Raw genomic sequence first — 20,216 nt, 5'->3', positions numbered from 1 at the left:
AACGTCTCCAAATGCGATTTGGAGATATTCTAAACACTTTGGTCTTTTTATGTTAACAAATTTTTTCGAAATGCACAAAATGGTCTAAAACATCTCTAAATGCGATTTGAAGCAATTTTCTACACTTTGATGTTTTTGTGTGAAAAGTTTTTCGAAAATCACAAAATGGTCTAAAACGTCTCCAAATGCGATTTGAAGGAATTTTGTACACTTTGATGTTTTTGTGTGAAAAGTTTTTTCGAAAAACACAAAATGGTCTAAAACGTCTCCAAATGCGATTTGGAGATATTCTAAACACTTTGGTCTTTTTATGTTAACAAATTTTTTCGAAATGCACAAAATGGTCTAAAACGTCTCTAAATGCGATTTGAAGATATTCTGTGCACTTTGATATTTTTGTGTGAAAAGTTTTATCGACATGCTCAAAATGGTTTAAAACGTTTTCAAACACGATATTAAGCTATTTTGTGCAATTTGATGTTTTTGTGTGAAAAGTTTTATCAAAATGCACAAAATGGTCTAAAACGTCTCTAAATACGATTTGAAGTTATTTTGTACACTTTGATGTTTTTGTGTGAAAAGTTTTATCGAAATGCACAAAATGGTCTAAAACCTCTCTAAATGCGATTTGAAGCTATTTTGTACACTTTGATGTTTTTGTGTGAAAAGTTTTATCGAAATGCTCAAAATGCTCTAAAACGGTTTTAAATGTGATTTTAAGCACTTTGATGTTTTTGTGTAACCAAGTTCCATCGAAATGCACAAAATGGTTTAAAACGTCTCCAAATGCGATTTGGAGATATTCTAAACACTTTGGTCTTTTTATGTTAACAGATTTTTTCGAAATGCACAAAATAGTCTAAAACGTCTCCAAATGCGATTTGAAGCTATTTTGTGCACTTTGATGTTTTTGTGTGAAAAGTATTATCGAAACGCTCAAAATGGTCTAAAACGGTTTCAAATGTGATTTTAAGCACTTTGATGTTTTTGTGTAACCAAGTTTCATCGAAATGCACAAAATGGTCTAAAACGTCTCCAAATGCGATTTGAAGCTATTTTGTACACTTTGATGTTTTTGTGTGAAAAGTATTATCGAAATGCTCAAAATGCTCTAAAACGCTTTCAAATGTAATTTTAAGCACTTTGATGTGAACCAAGTTTCATCGAAATGCACAAAATGGTCTAAAACGTCTCCAAATGCGATTTGAAGCTATTTTGTACACTTTGATGTTTTTGTGTGAAAAGTTTTATCGAAATGCACAAAATGGTCTAAAACCTCTCTAAATGCGATTTGAAGCTATTTTGTACACTTTGATGTTTTTGTGTGAAAAGTTTTATCGATATGCTCAAAATGCTCTAAAACGGTTTTAAATGTGATTTTAAGCACTTTGATGTTTTTGTGTAACCAAGTTCCATCGAAATGCACAAAATGGTTTAAAACGTCTCCAAATGCGATTTGGAGATATTCTAAACACTTTGGTCTTTTTATGTTAACAGATTTTTTCGAAATGCACAAAATAGTCTAAAACGTCTCCAAATGCGATTTGAAGCTATTTTGTGCACTTTGATTTTTTTGTGTGAAAAGTTTTATCGAAATGCTCAAAATGGTCTAAAACGGTTTCAAATGTGATTTTAAGCACTTTGATGTTTTTGTGTAACCAAGTTTCATCGAAATGCACAAAATGGTCTAAAACGTCTCCAAATGCGATTTGAAGCTATTTTGTACACTTTGATGTTTTTGTGTGAAAAGTATTATCGAAATGCTCAAAATGCTCTAAAACGCTTTCAAATGTAATTTTAAGCACTTTGATGTGAACCAAGTTTCATCGAAATGCACAAAATGGTCTAAAACGTCTCCAAATGCGATTTGAAGCTATTTTGTACACTTTGATGTTTTTGTGTGAAAAGTTTTATCGAAATGCACAAAATGGTCTAAAACCTCTCTAAATGCGATTTGAAGCTATTTTGTACACTTTGATGTTTTTGTGTGAAAAGTTTTATCGAAATGCTCAAAATGCTCGAAAACGGTTTTAAATGTGATTTTAAGCACTTTGATGTTTTTGTGTAACCAAGTTCCATCGAAATGCACAAAATGGTTTAAAACGTCTCCAAATGCGATTTGGAGATATTCTAAACACTTTGGTCTTTTTATGTTAACAGATTTTTTCGAAATGCACAAAATAGTCTAAAACGTCTCCAAATGCGATTTGAAGCTATTTTGTGCACTTTGATTTTTTTGTGTGAAAAGTTTTATCGAAATGCTCAAAATGGTCTAAAACGGTTTCAAATGTGATTTTAAGCACTTTGATGTTTTTGTGTAACCAAGTTTCATCGAAATGCACAAAATGGTCTAAAACGTCTCCAAATGCGATTTGAAGCTATTTTGTACACTTTGATGTTTTTGTGTGAAAAGTATTATCGAAATGCTAAAAATGCTCTAAAACGGTTTCAAATGTGATTTTAAGCACTTTGATGTTTTTGTGTAACCAAGTTTCATCGAAATGCACAAAATGGTCTAAAACGTCTCCAAATGCGATTTGAAGCTATTTTGTACACTTTGATGTTTTTGTGTGAAAAGTTTTATCGAAATGCTCAAAATGGTCTAAAACGGTTTCAAATGTGATTTGAAGCTATTTTGTACACTTTGATGTTTTTGTGTGAAAAGTTTTATCGAAATGCTCAAAATGCTCTAAAACGGTTTCAAATGTGATTTTAAGCACTTTGATGTTTTTGTGTAACCAAGTTTCATCGAAATGCACAAAATGGTCTAAAACGTCTCCAAATCCGATTTGGAGATATTCTAAACACTTTGGTCTTTTTATGTTAACAAATTTTTTCGAAATGCACAAAATGGTCTAAAACGTCTCTAAATGCGATTTGAAGATATTCTGTGCACTTTGATGTTTTTGTGTGAAAAGTTTTATCGACATCCTCAAAATGGTTTAAAACGATTTCAAACACGATATTAAGCTATTTTGTGCAATTTGATGTTTTTGTGTGAAAAGTTTTATCGAAATGCACAAAATGGTCTAAAACATCTCTAAATGCGATTTGAAGCTATTTTGTGCACTTTGATGTTTTTGTGTGAAAAGTTTATCGAAATGCTCAAAACGCTCTAAAACGGTTTTAAATGTGATTTTAAGCACTTTGATGTTTTTGTGTAACCAAGTTTCATCGAAATGCACAAAATGGTCTAAAACGTCTCCAAATGCGATTTGGAGATATTCTAAACACTTTGGTCTTTTTATGTTAACAAATTTTTTCGAAATGCACAAAATGGTCTAAATGCGATTTGAAGATATTCTGTGCACTTTGATATTTTTGTGTGAAAAGTTTTATCGACATGCTCAAAATGGTTTAAAACGTTTTCAAACACGATATTAAGCTATTTTGTGCAATTTGATGTTTTTGTGTGAAAAGTTTTATCAAAATGCACAAAATGGTCTAAAACCTCTCTAAATGCGATTTGAAGCTATTTTGTACACTTTGATTTTTTTGTGTGAAAAGTTTTATCGAAATGCTCAAAATGCTCTAAAACGGTTTTAAATGTGATTTTAAGCACTTTTATGTATTTGTGTAACCAAGTTTCATCGAAATGCCCAAAATGGTCTAAAACGTCTCTAAATGCGATTTGAAGCTATTTTGTACACTTTGATGTTTTTATGTGAAAAGTTTTATCGAAATGCACAAAATGGTTTAAAACGTCTCCAAATGCGATTTGAAGCTATTCTGTGCACTTTGATGTTTTTTTGTGAAAAGTTTTATCGACATGCTCAAAATGGTTTAAAACGATTTCAAAAACGGTATTAAGCTATTTTGTGCAATTTGATGTTTTTGTGTGAAAAGTTTTATCAAAATGCACAAAATGGTCTAAAACCTCTCTAAATGCGATTTGAAGCTATTTTGTACACTTTGATGTTTTTGTGTGAAAAGTTTTATCGAAATGCTCAAAATGCTCTAAAACGGTTTTAAATGTGATTTTAAGCACTTTGATGTTTTTGTGTAACCAAGTTCCATCGAAATGCACAAAATGGTTTAAAACGTCTCCAAATGCGATTTGGAGATATTCTAAACACTTTGGTCTTTTTATGTTAACAAATTTTTTCGAAATGCACAAAATAGTCTAAAACTTCTCCAAATGCGATTTGAAGCTATTTTGTGCACTCTGATTTATTTGTGTGAAAAGTTTTATCGAAACGCTCAAAATGGTCTAAAACGGTTTCAAATGTGATTTTAAGCACTTTGATGTTTTTGTGTAACCAAGTTTCATCGAAATGCACAAAATGGTCTAAAACGTCTCCAAATGCGATTTGAAGCTATTTTGTACACTTTGATGTTTTTGTGTGAAAAGTATTATCGAAATGCACAAAATGCTCTAAAACGCTTTCAAATGTAATTTTAAGCACTTTGATGTTTTTGTGTAACCAAGTTTCATCGAAATGCACAAAATGGTCTAAAACGTCTCCAAATGCGATTTGAAGCTATTTTGTACACTTTGATGTTTTTGTGTGAAAAGTTTTATCGAAATGCTCAAAATGGTCTAAAACGGTTTCAAATGTGATTTGAAGCTATTTTGTACACTTTGATGTTTTTGTGTGAAAAGTTTTATCGAAATGCTCAAAATGCTCTAAAACGGTTTCAAATGTGATTTTAAGCACTTTGATGTTTTTGTGTAACCAAGTTTCATCGATATGCACAAAATGGTCTAAAACGTCTCCAAATCCGATTTGAAGCTATTCTAAGCACTTTGGTGTTTTTATGTTAAAAAGTTTTTTCGAAATGCACAAAATGGTCTAAAACGTCTCCAAATGCGATTTGAAGCTATTCTGTGCACTTTTATGTTTTTGTGTGAAAAGTTTTATCGACATGCTCAAAATGGTCTAAAACGTTTTCAAACACGATATTAAGCTATTTTGTGCAATTTGATGTTTTTGTGTGAAAAGTTTTATCGAAACGCACAAAATGGTCTAAAACATCTCTAAATGCGATTTGAAGATATTCTGTTCACTTTTATGTTTTTGTGTGAAAAGTTTTATCGACATGCTCAAAATGGTCTAAAACGTTTTCAAACACGATATTAAGCTATTTTGTGCAATTTGATGTTTTTGTGTGAAAAGTTTTATCGAAATGCTCAAAATGCACTAAAACGGTTTTAAATGTGACTTTAAGCACTTTGATGTTTTTGTGTAACCAAGATTCATCGAAACGCACAAAATGGTCTAAAACGTCTCCAAATACGATTTGAAGCTATTTTGTACACTTTGATGTTTTTGTTTGAAAAGTTTATCGAAATGCTCAAAACGCTCTAAAACGGTTTTAAATGTGATTTTAAGCACTTTGATGTTTTTGTGTAACCAAGTGTCATCGAAATGCACAAAATGGTCTAAAACGTCTCCAAATGCGATTTGGAGATATTCTAAACACTTTGGTCTTTTTATGTTAACAAATTTTTTCTAAATGCACAAAATTGTTCTAAAACATCTCTCAAAAACATTTTTTTTGCGATTTGAAGCAATTTTCTACACTTTGATGTTTTTGTGTGAAAAGTTTTTCGAAAATCACAAAATGGTCTAAAACGTCTCCAAATGCGATTTGAAGCAATTTTGTACACTTTGATGTTTTTGTGTGAAAAGTTTTTTCGAAAAACACAAAATGGTCTAAAACGTCTCCAAATGCGATTTGGAGATATTCTAAACACTTTGGTCTTTTTATGTTAACAAATTTTTTCGAAATGCACAAAATGGTCTAAAACGTCTCTAAATGCGATTTGAAGATATTCTGTGCACTTTGATATTTTTGTGTGAACAGTTTTATCGACATGCTCAAAATGGTTTAAAACGTTTTCAAACACGATATTAAGCTATTTTGTGCAATTTGATGTTTTTGTGTGAAAAATTTATCAAAATGCACAAAATGGTCTAAAACGTCTCTAAATACGATTTGAAGTTATTTTGTACACTTTGATGTTTTTGTGTGAAAAGTTTTATCGAAATGCACAAAATGGTCTAAAACCTCTCTAAATGCGATTTGAAGCTATTTTGTACACTTTGATGTTTTTGTGTGAAAAGTTTTACCGAAATGCTCAAAATGCTCTAAAACGGTTTTAAATGTGATTTTAAGCACTTTGATGTTTTTGTGTAACCAAGTTTCATCGAAAGGCAAAAAATGGTCTAAAACGTCTCCAAATGTGATTTGAAGATATTCTAAACACTTTGGTCTTTTTATGTTAACAAATTTTTTCGAAATGCACAAAATAGTCTAACGCCCGTATTCTTAAACCGGACTTTAGTCGTAGTTCGAAGTTCGACTTGGAAAAGTCGTAGTTCGAGCTATTACTTCAAATTCGATTCAAAAACGAAGTAGTCGAAGTTTGCAGTTCGACTTAATGAAGTCGAGCTTTTAGTCGAGTTGCACACGTCTGGGTAACAAAGGCTATACATTGGCCAATGACAAGAGAGTATTTGAGGAGCAGACAAAATTTTGCGCATTGATATCACTTTCCATTTCTTACAACACTTTTTACGCATCAGGACTATATACATGAAAAATAATTTTAATCGTTAATTATTAGAACAATATCAGTATTAATTTAACAGTGAAGTATATTTGATTAACAATAAATAAAATCTTAAAAATATATTTAGGAACCATGGCGGTACGGTAACTCTTATATTTTCTAGGCCCCCAACAAAGTATGATCGCCACGAACCACGCACTTCATAGCATGACAAGAAAGCGCTAGGCCCCCTAAACATTCCATCGCGTGGTGAATTGCCGCATCTCCCATTGTCGCTATGGCGTGACGTAGCTCAAGTCGGACTTGCGCGAAGAAAATAATGTAATTTGTATACAGTTGTAAATAAAGATGATTTTCATTATTATAATTTATACCAATGTATATTTAATTAAGCTAATATAAATATAGATATTTCATTCTTCAATATCTGGCCAATATAACAACTCAATGACTGTTACGTTTTTTATAAACATCGTTTAAAAACCATTTAGTCGACCATTTAGTCTGCCCCCTCCAGGACTAAAAAAATCGATCAAAATCCGTCTCGATTTAGTCGAGGTTGGCCTGATTTAGTCGGTGATTTAGTTGAAGTTCGGTTTATGAATTAAAATGACGTCATTTTTTTAGTTTTAGCTCGAACTACGACTAAAGTCCGGTTTAAGAATACGGGCGTAAAACGTCTCCAAATACGATTTGAAGCTATTTTGTACACTTTGATGTTTTTGTGTGAAAAGTATTATCGAAATGCTCAAAATGCTCTAAAAGGCTTTCAAATGTAATTTTAAGCACTTTGATGTTTTTGTGTAACCAAGTTTCATCGAAATGCACAAAATGGTCTAAAACGTCTCCAAATGCGATTTGAAGCTATTTTGTACACTTTGATGTTTTTGTGTGAAAAGTTTTATCGAAATGCTCAAAATGGTCTAAAACGGTTTCAAATGTGATTTGAAGCTATTTTGTACACTTTGATGTTTTTGTGTGAAAAGTTTTATCGAAATGCTCAAAATGCTCTAAAACGGTTTCAAATGTGATTTTAAGCACTTTGATGTTTTTGTGTAACCAAGTTTCATCGAAATGCACAAAATGGTCTAAAACGTCTCCAAATGCGATTTGAAGCTATTCTAAGCACTTTGGTGTTTTTATGTTAAAAAGTTTTTTCGAAATGCACAAAATGGTCTAAAACGTCTCCAAATGCGATTTGAAGCTATTTTGTGCAATTTGATGTTTTTGTGTGAAAAGTTTTATCGAAACGCACAAAATAGTCTAAAACATCTCTAAATGCGATTTGAAGCTATTTTGTACACTTTGATGTTTTTGTGTGAAAAGTTTTATCGAAATGCTCAAAATGCTCTAAAACGGTTTTAAATGTGATTTTAAGCACTTTGATGTTTTTGTGTAACCAAGTTTCATCGAAATGCAAAAAATGGTCTAAAACGTCTCCAAATGTGATTTGAAGATATTCTAAACACTTTGGTCTTTTTATGTTAACAAATTTTTTCGAAATGCACAAAATAGTCTAACGCCCGTATTCTTAAACCGGACTTTAGTCGTAGTTCGAAGTTCGACTTGGAAAAGTCGTAGTTCGAGCTATTACTTCAAATTCGATTCAAAAACGAAGTAGTCGAAGTTTGCAGTTCGACTTAATGAAGTCGAGCTTTTAGTCGAGTTGCACACGTCTGGGTAACAAAGGCTATACATTGGCCAATGACAAGAGAGTATTTGAGGAGCAGACGAAATTTTGCGCATTGATATCACTTTCCATTTCTTACAACACTTTTTACGCATCAGGACTATATACATGAAAAATAATTTTAATCGTTAATTATTAGAACAATATCAGTATTAATTTAACAGTGAAGTATATTTGATTAACAATAAATAAAATCTTAAAAATATATTTAGGAACCATGGCGGTACGGTAACTCTTATATTTTCTAGGCCCCCAACAAAGTATGATCGCCACGAACCACGCACTTCATAGCATGACAAGAAAGCGCTAGGCCCCCTAAACATTCCATCGCGTGGTGAATTGCCGCATCTCCCATTGTCGCTATGGCGTGACGTAGCTCAAGTCGGACTTGCGCGAAGAAAATAATGTAATTTGTATACAGTTGTAAATAAAGATGATTTTCATTATTATAATTTATACCAATGTATATTTAATTAAGCTAATATAAATATAGATATTTCATTCTTCAATATCTGGCCAATATAACAACTCAATGACTGTTACGTTTTTTATAAACATCGTTTAAAAACCATTTAGTCGACCATTTAGTCTGCCCCCTCCAGGACTAAAAAAATCGATCAAAATCCGTCTCGATTTAGTCGAGGTTGGCCTGATTTAGTCGGTGATTTAGTTGAAGTTCGGTTTATGAATTAAAATGACGTCATTTTTTTAGTTTTAGCTCGAACTACGACTAAAGTCCGGTTTAAGAATACGGGCGTAAAACGTCTCCAAATGCGATTTGAAGCTATTTTGTACACTTTGATGTTTTTGTGTGAAAAGTATTATCGAAATGCTCAAAATGCTCTAAAAGGCTTTCAAATGTAATTTTAAGCACTTTGATGTTTTTGTGTAACCAAGTTTCATCGAAATGCACAAAATGGTCTAAAACGTCTCCAAATGCGATTTGAAGCTATTTTGTACACTTTGATGTTTTTGTGTGAAAAGTTTTATCGAAATGCTCAAAATGGTCTAAAACGGTTTCAAATGTGATTTGAAGCTATTTTGTACACTTTGATGTTTTTGTGTGAAAAGTTTTATCGAAATGCTCAAAATGCTCTAAAACGGTTTCAAATGTGATTTTAAGCACTTTGATGTTTTTGTGTAACCAAGTTTCATCGAAATGCACAAAATGGTCTAAAACGTCTCCAAATGCGATTTGAAGCTATTCTAAGCACTTTGGTGTTTTTATGTTAAAAAGTTTTTTCGAAATGCACAAAATGGTCTAAAACGTCTCCAAATGCGATTTGAAGCTATTTTGTGCAATTTGATGTTTTTGTGTGAAAAGTTTTATCGAAACGCACAAAATGGTCTAAAACATCTCTAAATGCGATTTGAAGCTATTTTGTGCACTTTGATGTTTTTGTGTGAAAAGTTTTATCGAAATGCTCAAAATGCACTAAAACGGTTTTAAATGTGATTTTAAGCACTTTGATGTTTTTGTGTAACCAAGATTCATCGAAACGCACAAAATGGTCTAAAACATCTCTAAATGCGATTTGAAGCTATTTTGTGCACTTTGATGTTTTTGTGTGAAAAGTTTTATCGAAATGCTCAAAATGCTCTAAAACGGTTTCAAATGTGATTTTAAGCACTTTGATGTTTTTGTGTAACCAAGTTTCATCGAAATGCACAAAATGGTCTAAAACGTCTCCAAATGCGATTTGGAGATATTCTAAACACTTTGGTCTTTTTATGTTAACAAATTTTTTCGAAATGCACAAAATGGTCTAAAACGTCTCTAAATGCGATTTGAAGATATTCTGTGCACTTTGATATTTTTGTGTGAAAAGTTTTATCGACATGCTCAAAATGGTTTAAAACGTTTTCAAACACGATATTAAGCTATTTTGTGCAATTTGATGTTTTTGTGTGAAAAGTTTTATCGAAATGCACAAAATGGTCTAAAACCTCTCTAAATGCGATTTGAAGCTATTTTGTACACTTTGATGTTTTTGTGTGAAAAGTTTTATCGAAATGCTCAAAATGGTTTAAAACGTCTCCAAATGCGATTTGAAGCTATTCTGTGCACTTTGATGTTTTTTTGTGAAAAGTTTTATCGACATGCTCAAAATGGTTTAAAACGATTTCAAACACGGTATTAAGCTATTTTGTGCAATTTGATGTTTTTGTGTGAAAAGTTTTATCGAAATGCACAAAATGGTCTAAAACGTCTCTAAATGCGATTTGAAGCTATTTTGTACACTTTGATGTTTTTGTGTGAAAAGTTTTATCGAAATGCACAAAATGGTCTAAAACCTCTCTAAATGCGATTTGAAGCTATTTTGTACACTTTGATGTTTTTGTGTGAAAAGTTTTATCGAAATGCTCAAAATGCTCTAAAACGGTTTTAAATGTGATTTTAAGCACTTTGATGTTTTTGTGTAACCAAGTTCCATCGAAATGCACAAAATGGTTTAAAACGTCTCCAAATGCGATTTGGAGTTATTCTAAACACTTTGGTCTTTTTATGTTAACAAATTTTTTCGAAATGCACAAAATAGTCTAAAACGTCTCCAAATGCGATTTGAAGCTATTTTGTGCACTTTGATTTTTTTGTGTGAAAAGTTTTATCGAAATGCTCAAAATGGTCTAAAACGGTTTCAAATGTGATTTTAAGCACTTTGATGTTTTTGTGTAACCAAGTTTCATCGAAATGCACAAAATGGTCTAAAACGTCTCCAAATGCGATTTGAAGCTATTTTGTACACTTTGATGTTTTTGTGTGAAAAGTATTATCGAAATGCTAAAAATGCTCTAAAACGGTTTCAAATGTGATTTTAAGCACTTTGATGTTTTTGTGTAACCAAGTTTCATTGAAATGCACAAAATGGTCTAAAACGTCTCCAAATGCGATTTGGAGATATTCTAAACACTTTGGTCTTTTTATGTTAACAAATTTTTTCGAAATGCACAAAATGGTCTAAAACGTCTCTAAATGCGATTTGAAGATATTCTGTGCACTTTGATATTTTTGTGTGAAAAGTTTTATCGACATGCTCAAAATGGTTTAAAACATTTTCAAACACGATATTAAGCTATTTTGTGCAATTTGATGTTTTTGTGTGAAAAGTTTTATCGACATGCTCAAAATGGTTTAAAACGTTTTCAAACACGATATTAAGCTATTTTGTGCAATTTGATGTTTTTGTGTGAAAAGTTTTATCAAAATGCACAAAATGGTCTAAAACGTCTCTAAATACGATTTGAAGTTATTTTGTACACTTTGATGTTTTTGTGTGAAAAGTTTTATCGAAATGCACAAAATGGTCTAAAACCTCTCTAAATGCGATTTGAAGCTATTTTGTACACTTTGATGTCTTTGTGTGAAAAGTTTTATCGAAATGCTCATAATGCTCTAAAACGGTTTTAAATGTGATTTTAAGCACTTTGATGTTTTTGTGTAACCAAGTTCCATCGAAATGCACAAAATGGTTTAAAACGTCTCCAAATGCGATTTGGAGATATTCTAAACACTTTGGTCTTTTTATGTTAACAAATTTTTTCGAAATGCACAAAATAGTCTAAAACGTCTCCAAATGCGATTTGAAGCTATTTTGTGCACTTTGATGTTTTTGTGTGAAAAGTTTTATCGAAACGCTCAAAATGGTCTAAAACGGTTTCAAATGTGATTTTAAGCACTTTGATGTTTTTGTGTAACCAAGTTTCATCGAAATGCACAAAATGGTCTAAAACGTCTCCAAATGCGATTTGAAGCTATTTTGTACACTTTGATGTTTTTGTGTGAAAAGTATTATCGAAATGCTCAAAATGCTCTAAAACGCTTTCAAATGTAATTTTAAGCACTTTGATGTTTTTGTGTAACCAAGTTTCATCGAAATGCACAAAATGGTCTAAAACGTCTCCAAATGCGATTTGAAGCTATTTTGTACACTTTGATGTTTTTGTGTGAAAAGTTTTATTGAAATGCACAAAATGGTCTAAAACCTCTCTAAATGCGATTTGAAGCTATTTTGTACACTTTGATGTTTTTGTGTGAAAAGTTTTATCGAAATGCTCAAAATGCTCTAAAACGGTTTTAAATGTGATTTTAAGCACTTTGATGTTTTTGTGTAACCAAGTTCCATCGAAATGCACAAAATGGTTTAAAACGTCTCCAAATGCGATTTGGAGATATTCTAAACACTTTGGTCTTTTTATGTTAACAAATTTTTTCGAAATGCACAAAATAGTCTAAAACGTCTCCAAATGCGATTTGAAGCTATTTTGTGCACTTTGATTTTTTTGTGTGAAAAGTTTTATCGAAATGCTCAAAATGGTCTAAAACGGTTTCAAATGTGATTTTAAGCACTTTGATGTTTTTGTGTAACCAAGTTTCATCGAAATGCACAAAATGGTCTAAAACGTCTCCAAATGCGATTTGAAGCTATTTTGTACACTTTGATGTTTTTGTGTGAAAAGTATTATCGAAATGCTAAAAATGCTCTAAAACGGTTTCAAATGTGATTTTAAGCACTTTGATGTTTTTGTGTAACCAAGTTTCATCGAAATGCACAAAATGGTCTAAAACGTCTCCAAATGCGATTTGAAGCTATTTTGTACACTTTGATGTTTTTGTGTGAAAAGTTTTATCGAAATGCTCAAAATGGTCTAAAACGGTTTCAAATGTGATTTGAAGCTATTTTGTACACTTTGATGTTTTTGTGTGAAAAGTTTTATCGAAATGCTCAAAATGCTCTAAAACGGTTTCAAATGTGATTTTAAGCACTTTGATGTTTTTGTGTAACCAAGTTTCATCGAAATGCACAAAATGGTCTAAAACGTCTCCAAATGCGATTTGGAGATATTCTAAACACTTTGGTCTTTTTATGTTAACAAATTTTTTCGAAATGCACAAAATGGTCTCAAACGTCTCTAAATGCGATTTGAAGATATTCTGTGCACTTTGATGTTTTTGTGTGAAAAGTTTTATCGACATGCTCAAAATGGTTTAAAACGATTTCAAACACGATATTAAGCTATTTTGTGCAATTTGATGTTTTTGTGTGAAAAGTTTTATCGAAATGCACAAAATGGTCTAAAACATCTCTAAATGCGATTTGAAGCTATTTTGTGCACTTTGATGTTTTTGTGTGAAAAGTTTATCGAAATGCTCAAAACGCTCTAAAACGGTTTTAAATATGATTTTAAGCACTTTGATGTTTTTGTGTAACCAAGTTTCATCGAAATGCACAAAATGGTCTAAAACGTCTCCAAATGCGATTTGGAGATATTCTAAACACTTTGGTCTTTTTATGTTAACAAATTTTTTCGAAATGCACAAAATGGTCTAAAACATCTCTAAATGCGATTTGAAGCAATTTTCTACACTTTGATGTTTTTGTGTGAAAAGTTTTTCGAAAATCACAAAATGGTCTAAAACGTCTCCAAATGCGATTTGAAGGAATTTTGTACACTTTGATGTTTTTGTGTGAAAAGTTTTTTCGAAAAACACAAAATGGTCTAAAACGTCTCCAAATGCGATTTGGAGATATTCTAAACACTTTGGTCTTTTTATGTTAACAAATTTTTTCGAATGCACAAAATGGTCTAAAACGTCTCTAAATGCGATTTGAAGATATTCTGTGCACTTTGATATTTTTGTGTGAAAAGTTTTATCGACATGCTCAAAATGGTTTAAAACGTTTTCAAACACGATATTAAGCTATTTTGTGCAATTTGATGTTTTTGTGTGAAAAGTTTTATCAAAATGCACAAAATGGTCTAAAACGTCTCTAAATACGATTTGAAGTTATTTTGTACACTTTGATGTTTTTGTGTGAAAAGTTTTATCGAAATGCACAAAATGGTCTAAAACCTCTCTAAATGCGATTTGAAGCTATTTTGTACACTTTGATGTTTTTGTGTGAAAAGTTTTATCGAAATGCTCAAAATGCTCTAAAACGGTTTTAAATGTGATTTTAAGCACTTTGATGTTTTTGTGTAACCAAGTTCCATCGAAATGCACATAATGGTTTAAAACGTCTCCAAATGCGATTTGGAGATATTCTAAACACTTTGGTCTTTTTATGTTAACAGATTTTTTCGAAATGCACAAAATAGTCTAAAACGTCTCCAAATGCGATTTGAAGCTATTTTGTGCACTTTGATTTTTTTGTGTGAAAAGTTTTATCGAAATGCTCAAAATGGTCTAAAACGGTTTCAAATGTGATTTTAAGCACTTTGATGTTTTTGTGTAACCAAGTTTCATCGAAATGCACAAAATGGTCTAAAACGTCTCCAAATGCGATTTGAAGCTATTTTGTACACTTTGATGTTTTTGTGTGAAAAGTATTATTGAAATGCTAAAAATGCTCTAAAACGGTTTCAAATGTGATTTTAAGCACTTTGATGTTTTTGTGTAACCAAGTTTCATCGAAATGCACAAAATGGTCTAAAACGTCTCCAAATGCGATTTGAAGCTATTTTGTACACTTTGATGTTTTTGTGTGAAAAGTTTTATCGAAATGCTCAAAATGGTCTAAAACGGTTTCAAATGTGATTTGAAGCTATTTTGTACACTTTGATGTTTTTGTGTGAAAAGTTTTATCGAAATGCTCAAAATGCTCTAAAACGGTTTCAAATGTGATTTTAAGCACTTTGATGTTTTTGTGTAACCAAGTTTCATCGAAATGCACAAAATGGTCTAAAACGTCTCCAAATGCGATTTGAAGATATTCTGTGCACTTTGATGTTTTTGTGTGAAAAGTTTTATCGACATGCTCAAAATGGTTTAAAACGATTTCAAACACGATATTAAGCTATTTTGTGCAATTTGATGTTTTTGTGTGAAAAGTTTTATCGAAATGCACAAAATGGTCTAAAACATCTGTAAATGCGATTTGAAGCTATTTTGTGCACTTTGATGTTTTTGTGTGAAAAGTTTATCGAAATGCTCAAAACGCTCTAAAACGGTTTTAAATGTGATTTTAAGCACTTTGATGTTTTTGTGTAACCAAGTTTCATCGAAATGCACAAAATGGTCTAAAACGTCTCCAAATGCGATTTGGAGATATTCTAAACACTTTGGTCTTTTTATGTTAACAAATTTTTTCGAAATGCACAAAATGGTCTAAAACGTCTCTAAATGCGATTTGAAGATATTCTGTGCACTTTGATATTTTTGTGTGAAAAGTTTTATCGACATGCTCAAAATGGTTTAAAACGTTTTCAAACACGATATTAAGCTATTTTGTGCAATTTGATGTTTTTGTGTGAAAAGTCTTATCGAAATGCACAAAATGGTCTAAAACCTCTCTAAATGCGATTTGAAGCTATTTTGTACACTTTGATGTTTTTGTGTGAAAAGTTTTATCGAAATGCTCAAAATGGTTTAAAACGTCTCCAAATGCGATTTGAAGCTATTCTGTGCACTTTGATGTTTTTTTGTGAAAAGTTTTATCGACATGCTCAAAATGGTTTAAAACGATTTCAAACACGGTATTAAGCTATTTTGTGCAATTTGATGTTTTTGTGTGAAAAGTTTTATCGAAATGCACAAAATGGTCTAAAACGTCTCTAAATGCGATTTGAAGCTATTTTGTACACTTTGATGTTTTTGTGTGAAAAGTTTTATCGAAATGCACAAAATGGTCTAAAACCTCTCTAAATGCGATTTGAAGCTATTTTGTACACTTTGATGTTTTTGTGTGAAAAGTTTTATCGAAATGCTCAAAATGGTCTAAAACGGTTTCAAATGTGATTTGAAGCTATTTTGTACACTTTGATGTTTTTGTGTGAAAAGTTTTATCGAAATGCTCAAAATGCTCTAAAACGGTTTTAAATGTGATTTTAAGCACTTTTATGTATTTGTGTAACCAAGTTTCATCGAAATGCCCAAAATGGTCTAAAACGTCTCTAAATGCGATTTGAAGCTATTTTGTACACTTTGATGTTTTTATGTGAAAAGTTTTATCGAAATGCACAAAATTGTTTAAAACGTCTCCAAATGCGATTTGAAGCTATGCTGTGCACTTTGATGTTTTTTTGTGAAAAGTTTTATCGACATGCTCAAAATGGTTTAAAACGATTTCAAACACGGTATTAAGCTATTTTGTGCAATTTGATGTTTTTGTGTGAAAAGTTTTATCAAAATGCACAAAATGGTCTAAAACCTCTCTAAATGCGATTTGAAGCTATTTTGTACACTTTTATGTTTTTGTGTGAAAAGTTTTATCGAAATGCTCAAAATGCTCTAAAACGGTTTTAAATGTGATTTTAAGCACTTTGATGTTTTTGTGTAACCAAGTTCCATCGAAATGCACAAAAAGGTTTAAAACGTCTCCAAATGCGATTTGGAGATATTCTAAACACTTTGGTCTTTTTATGTTAACAAATTTTTTCAAAATGCACAAAATAGTCTAAAACGTCTCCAAATGCGATTTGAAGCTATTTTGTGTACTCTGATTTATTTGTGTGAAAAGTTTTATCGAAACGCTCAAAATGGTCTAAAACGGTTTCAAATGTGATTTTAAGCACTTTGATGTTTTTGTGTAACCAAGTTTCATCGAAATGCACAAAATGGTCTAAAACGTCTCCAAATGCGATTTGAAGCTATTTTGTACACTTTGATGTTTTTGTGTGAAAAGTATTATCGAAATGCTCAAAATGCTCTAAAACGCTTTCAAATGTAATTTTAAGCACTTTGATGTTTTTGTGTAACCAAGTTTCATCGAAATGCACAAAATGGTCTAAAACGTCTCCAAATGCGATTTGAAGCTATTTTGTACACTTTGATGTTTTTGTGTGAAAAGTTTTATCGAAATGCTCAAAATGGTCTAAAACGGTTTCAAATGTGATTTGAAGCTATTTTGTACACTTTGATGTTTTTGTGTGAAAAGTTTTATCGAAATGCTCAAAATGCTCTAAAACGGTTTCAAATGTGATTTTAAGCACTTTGATGTTTTTGTGTAACCAAGTTTCATCGAAATGCACAAAATGGTCTAAAACGTCTCCAAATGCGATTTGAAGCTATTCTAAGCACTTTGATGTTTTTGTGTGAAAAGTTTTATCGAAATGCTCAAAATGCTCTAAAACGGTTTCAAATGTGATTTTAAGCACTTTGATGTTTTTGTGTAACCAAGTTCCATCGAAATGCACAAAATGGTTTAAAACGTCTCCAAATGCGATTTGGAGATATTCTAAACACTTTGGTCTTTTTATGTTAACAAATTTTTTCGAAATGCACAAAATAGTCTAAAACGTCTCCAAATGCGATTTGAAGCTATTTTGTGCACTTTGATTTTTTTGTGTGAAAAGTTTTATCGAAATGCTCAAAATGGTCTAAAACGGTTTCAAATGTGATTTTAAGCACTTTGATGTTTTTGTGTAACCAAGTTTCATCGAAATGCACAAAATGGTCTAAAACGTCTCCAAATGCGATTTGAAGCTATTTTGTACACTTTGATGTTTTTGTGTGAAAAGTATTATCGAAATGCTAAAAATGCTCTAAAACGGTTTCAAATGTGATTTTAAGCACTTTGATGTTTTTGTGTAACCAAGTTTCATCGAAATGCACAAAATGGTCTAAAACGTCTCCAAATGCGATTTGAAGCTATTTTGTACACTTTGATGTTTTTGTGTGAAAAGTTTTATCGAAATGCTCAAAATGGTCTAAAACGGTTTCAAATGTGATTTGAAGCTATTTTGTACACTTTGATGTTTTTGTGTGAAAAGTTTTATCGAAATGCTCAAAATGCTCTAAAACGGTTTCAAATGTGATTTTAAGCACTTTGATGTTTTTGTGTAACCAAGTTTCATCGAAATGCACAAAATGGTCTAAAACGTCTCCAAATGCGATTTGGAGATATTCTAAACACTTTGGTCTTTTTATGTTAACAAATTTTTTCGAAATGCACAAAATGGTCTCAAACGTCTCTAAATGCGATTTGAAGATATTCTGTGCACTTTGATGTTTTTGTGTGAAAAGTTTTATCGACATGCTCAAAATGGTTTAAAACGATTTCAAACACGATATTAAGCTATTTTGTGCAATTTGATGTTTTTGTGTGAAAAGTTTTATCGAAATGCACAAAATGGTCTAAAACATCTCTAAATGCGATTTGAAGCTATTTTGTGCACTTTGATGTTTTTGTGTGAAAAGTTTATCGAAATGCTCAAAACGCTCTAAAACGGTTTTAAATGTGATTTTAAGCACTTTGATGTTTTTGTGTAACCAAGTTTCATCGAAATGCACAAAATGGTCTAAAACGTCTCCAAATGCGATTTGGAGATATTCTAAACACTTTGGTCTTTTTATGTTAACAAATTTTTTCGAAATGCACAAAATGGTCTAAAACGTCTCCAAATGCGATTTGGAGATATTCTAAACACTTTGGTCTTTTTATGTTAACAAATTTTTTCTAAATGCACAAAATTGTTCTAAAACATCTCTCAAAACATTTTTTTTGCGATTTGAAGCAATTTTCTACACTTTGATGTTTTTGTGTGAAAAGTTTTTCGAAAATCACAAAATGGTCTAAAACGTCTCCAAATGCGATTTGAAGCAATTTTGTACACTTTGATGTTTTTGTGTGAAAAGTTTTTTCGAAAAACACAAAATGGTCTAAAACGTCTCCAAATGCGATTTGAAGATATTCTGTGCACTTTGATATTTTTGTGTGAAAAGTTTTATCGACATGCTCAAAATGGTTTAAAACGTTTTCAAACACGATATTAAGCTATTTTGTGCAATTTGATGTTTTTGTGTGAAAAGTTTTATCAAAATGCACAAAATGGTCTAAAACGTCTCTAAATACGATTTGAAGTTATTTTGTACACTTTGATGTTTTTGTGTGAAAAGTTTTATCGAAATGCACAAAATGGTCTAAAACCTCTCTAAATGCGATTTGAAGCTATTTTGTACACTTTGATGTTTTTGTGTGAAAAGTTTTATCGAAATGCTCAAAATGCTCTAAAACGGTTTGAAATGTGATTTTAAGCACTTTTATGTATTTGTGTAACCAAGTTTCATCGAAATGTCCAAAATGGTCTAAAACGTCTCTAAATGCGATTTGAAGCTATTTTGTACACTTTGTTGTTTTTATGTGAAAAGTTTTATCGAAATGCACAAAATGGTTTAAAACGTCTCCAAATGCGATTTGAAGCTATTCTGTGCACTTTGATGTTTTTTTGTGAAAAGTTTTATCGACATGCTCAAAATGGTTTAAAACGATTTCAAACACGGTATTAAGCTATTTTGTGCAATTTTATGTTTTTGTGTGAAAAGTTTTATCGAAATGCACAAAATGGTCTAAAACGTCTCTAAATGCGATTTGAAGCGATTTTGTACACTTTGATGTTTTTGTGTGAAAAGTTTTATCGAAATGCACAAAATGGTCTAAAACCTCTCTAAATGCGATTTGAAGCTATTTTGTAGACTTTGATGTTTTTGTGTGAAAAGTTTTATCGAAATGCTCAAAATGCTCTAAAACGGTTTTAAATGTGATTTTAAGCACTTTGATGTTTTTGTGTAACCAAGTTCCATCGAAATGCACAAAATGGTTTAAAACGTCTCCAAATGCGATTTGGAGATATTCTAAACACTTTGGTCTTTTTATGTTAACAAATTTTTTCGAAATGCACAAAATAGTCTAAAACGTCTCCAAATGCGATTTGAAGCTATTTTGTGCACTCTGATTTATTTGTGTGAAAAGTTTTATCGAAACGCTCAAAATGGTCTAAAACGGTTTCAAATGTGATTTTAAGCACTTTGATGTTTTTGTGTAACCAAGTTTCATCGAAATGCACAAAATGGTCTAAAACGTCTCCAAATGCGATTTGGAGATATTCTAAACACTTTGGTCTTTTTATGTTAACAAATTTTTTCGAAATGCACAAAATGGTCTAAAACGTCTCTAAATGCGATTTGAAGATATTCTGTGCACTTTGATATTTTTGTGTGAAAAGTTTTATCGACATGCTCAAAATGGTTTAAAACGTTTTCAAACACGATATTAAGCTATTTTGTGCAAT

The sequence above is a fragment of the Antedon mediterranea genome, chromosome 7, assembly GCF_964355755.1.
Source record: "Antedon mediterranea chromosome 7, ecAntMedi1.1, whole genome shotgun sequence".
NCBI lineage: Eukaryota > Metazoa > Echinodermata > Crinoidea > Comatulida > Antedonidae > Antedon > Antedon mediterranea.
Note: the sequence above shows the minus strand (reverse complement) of the source record.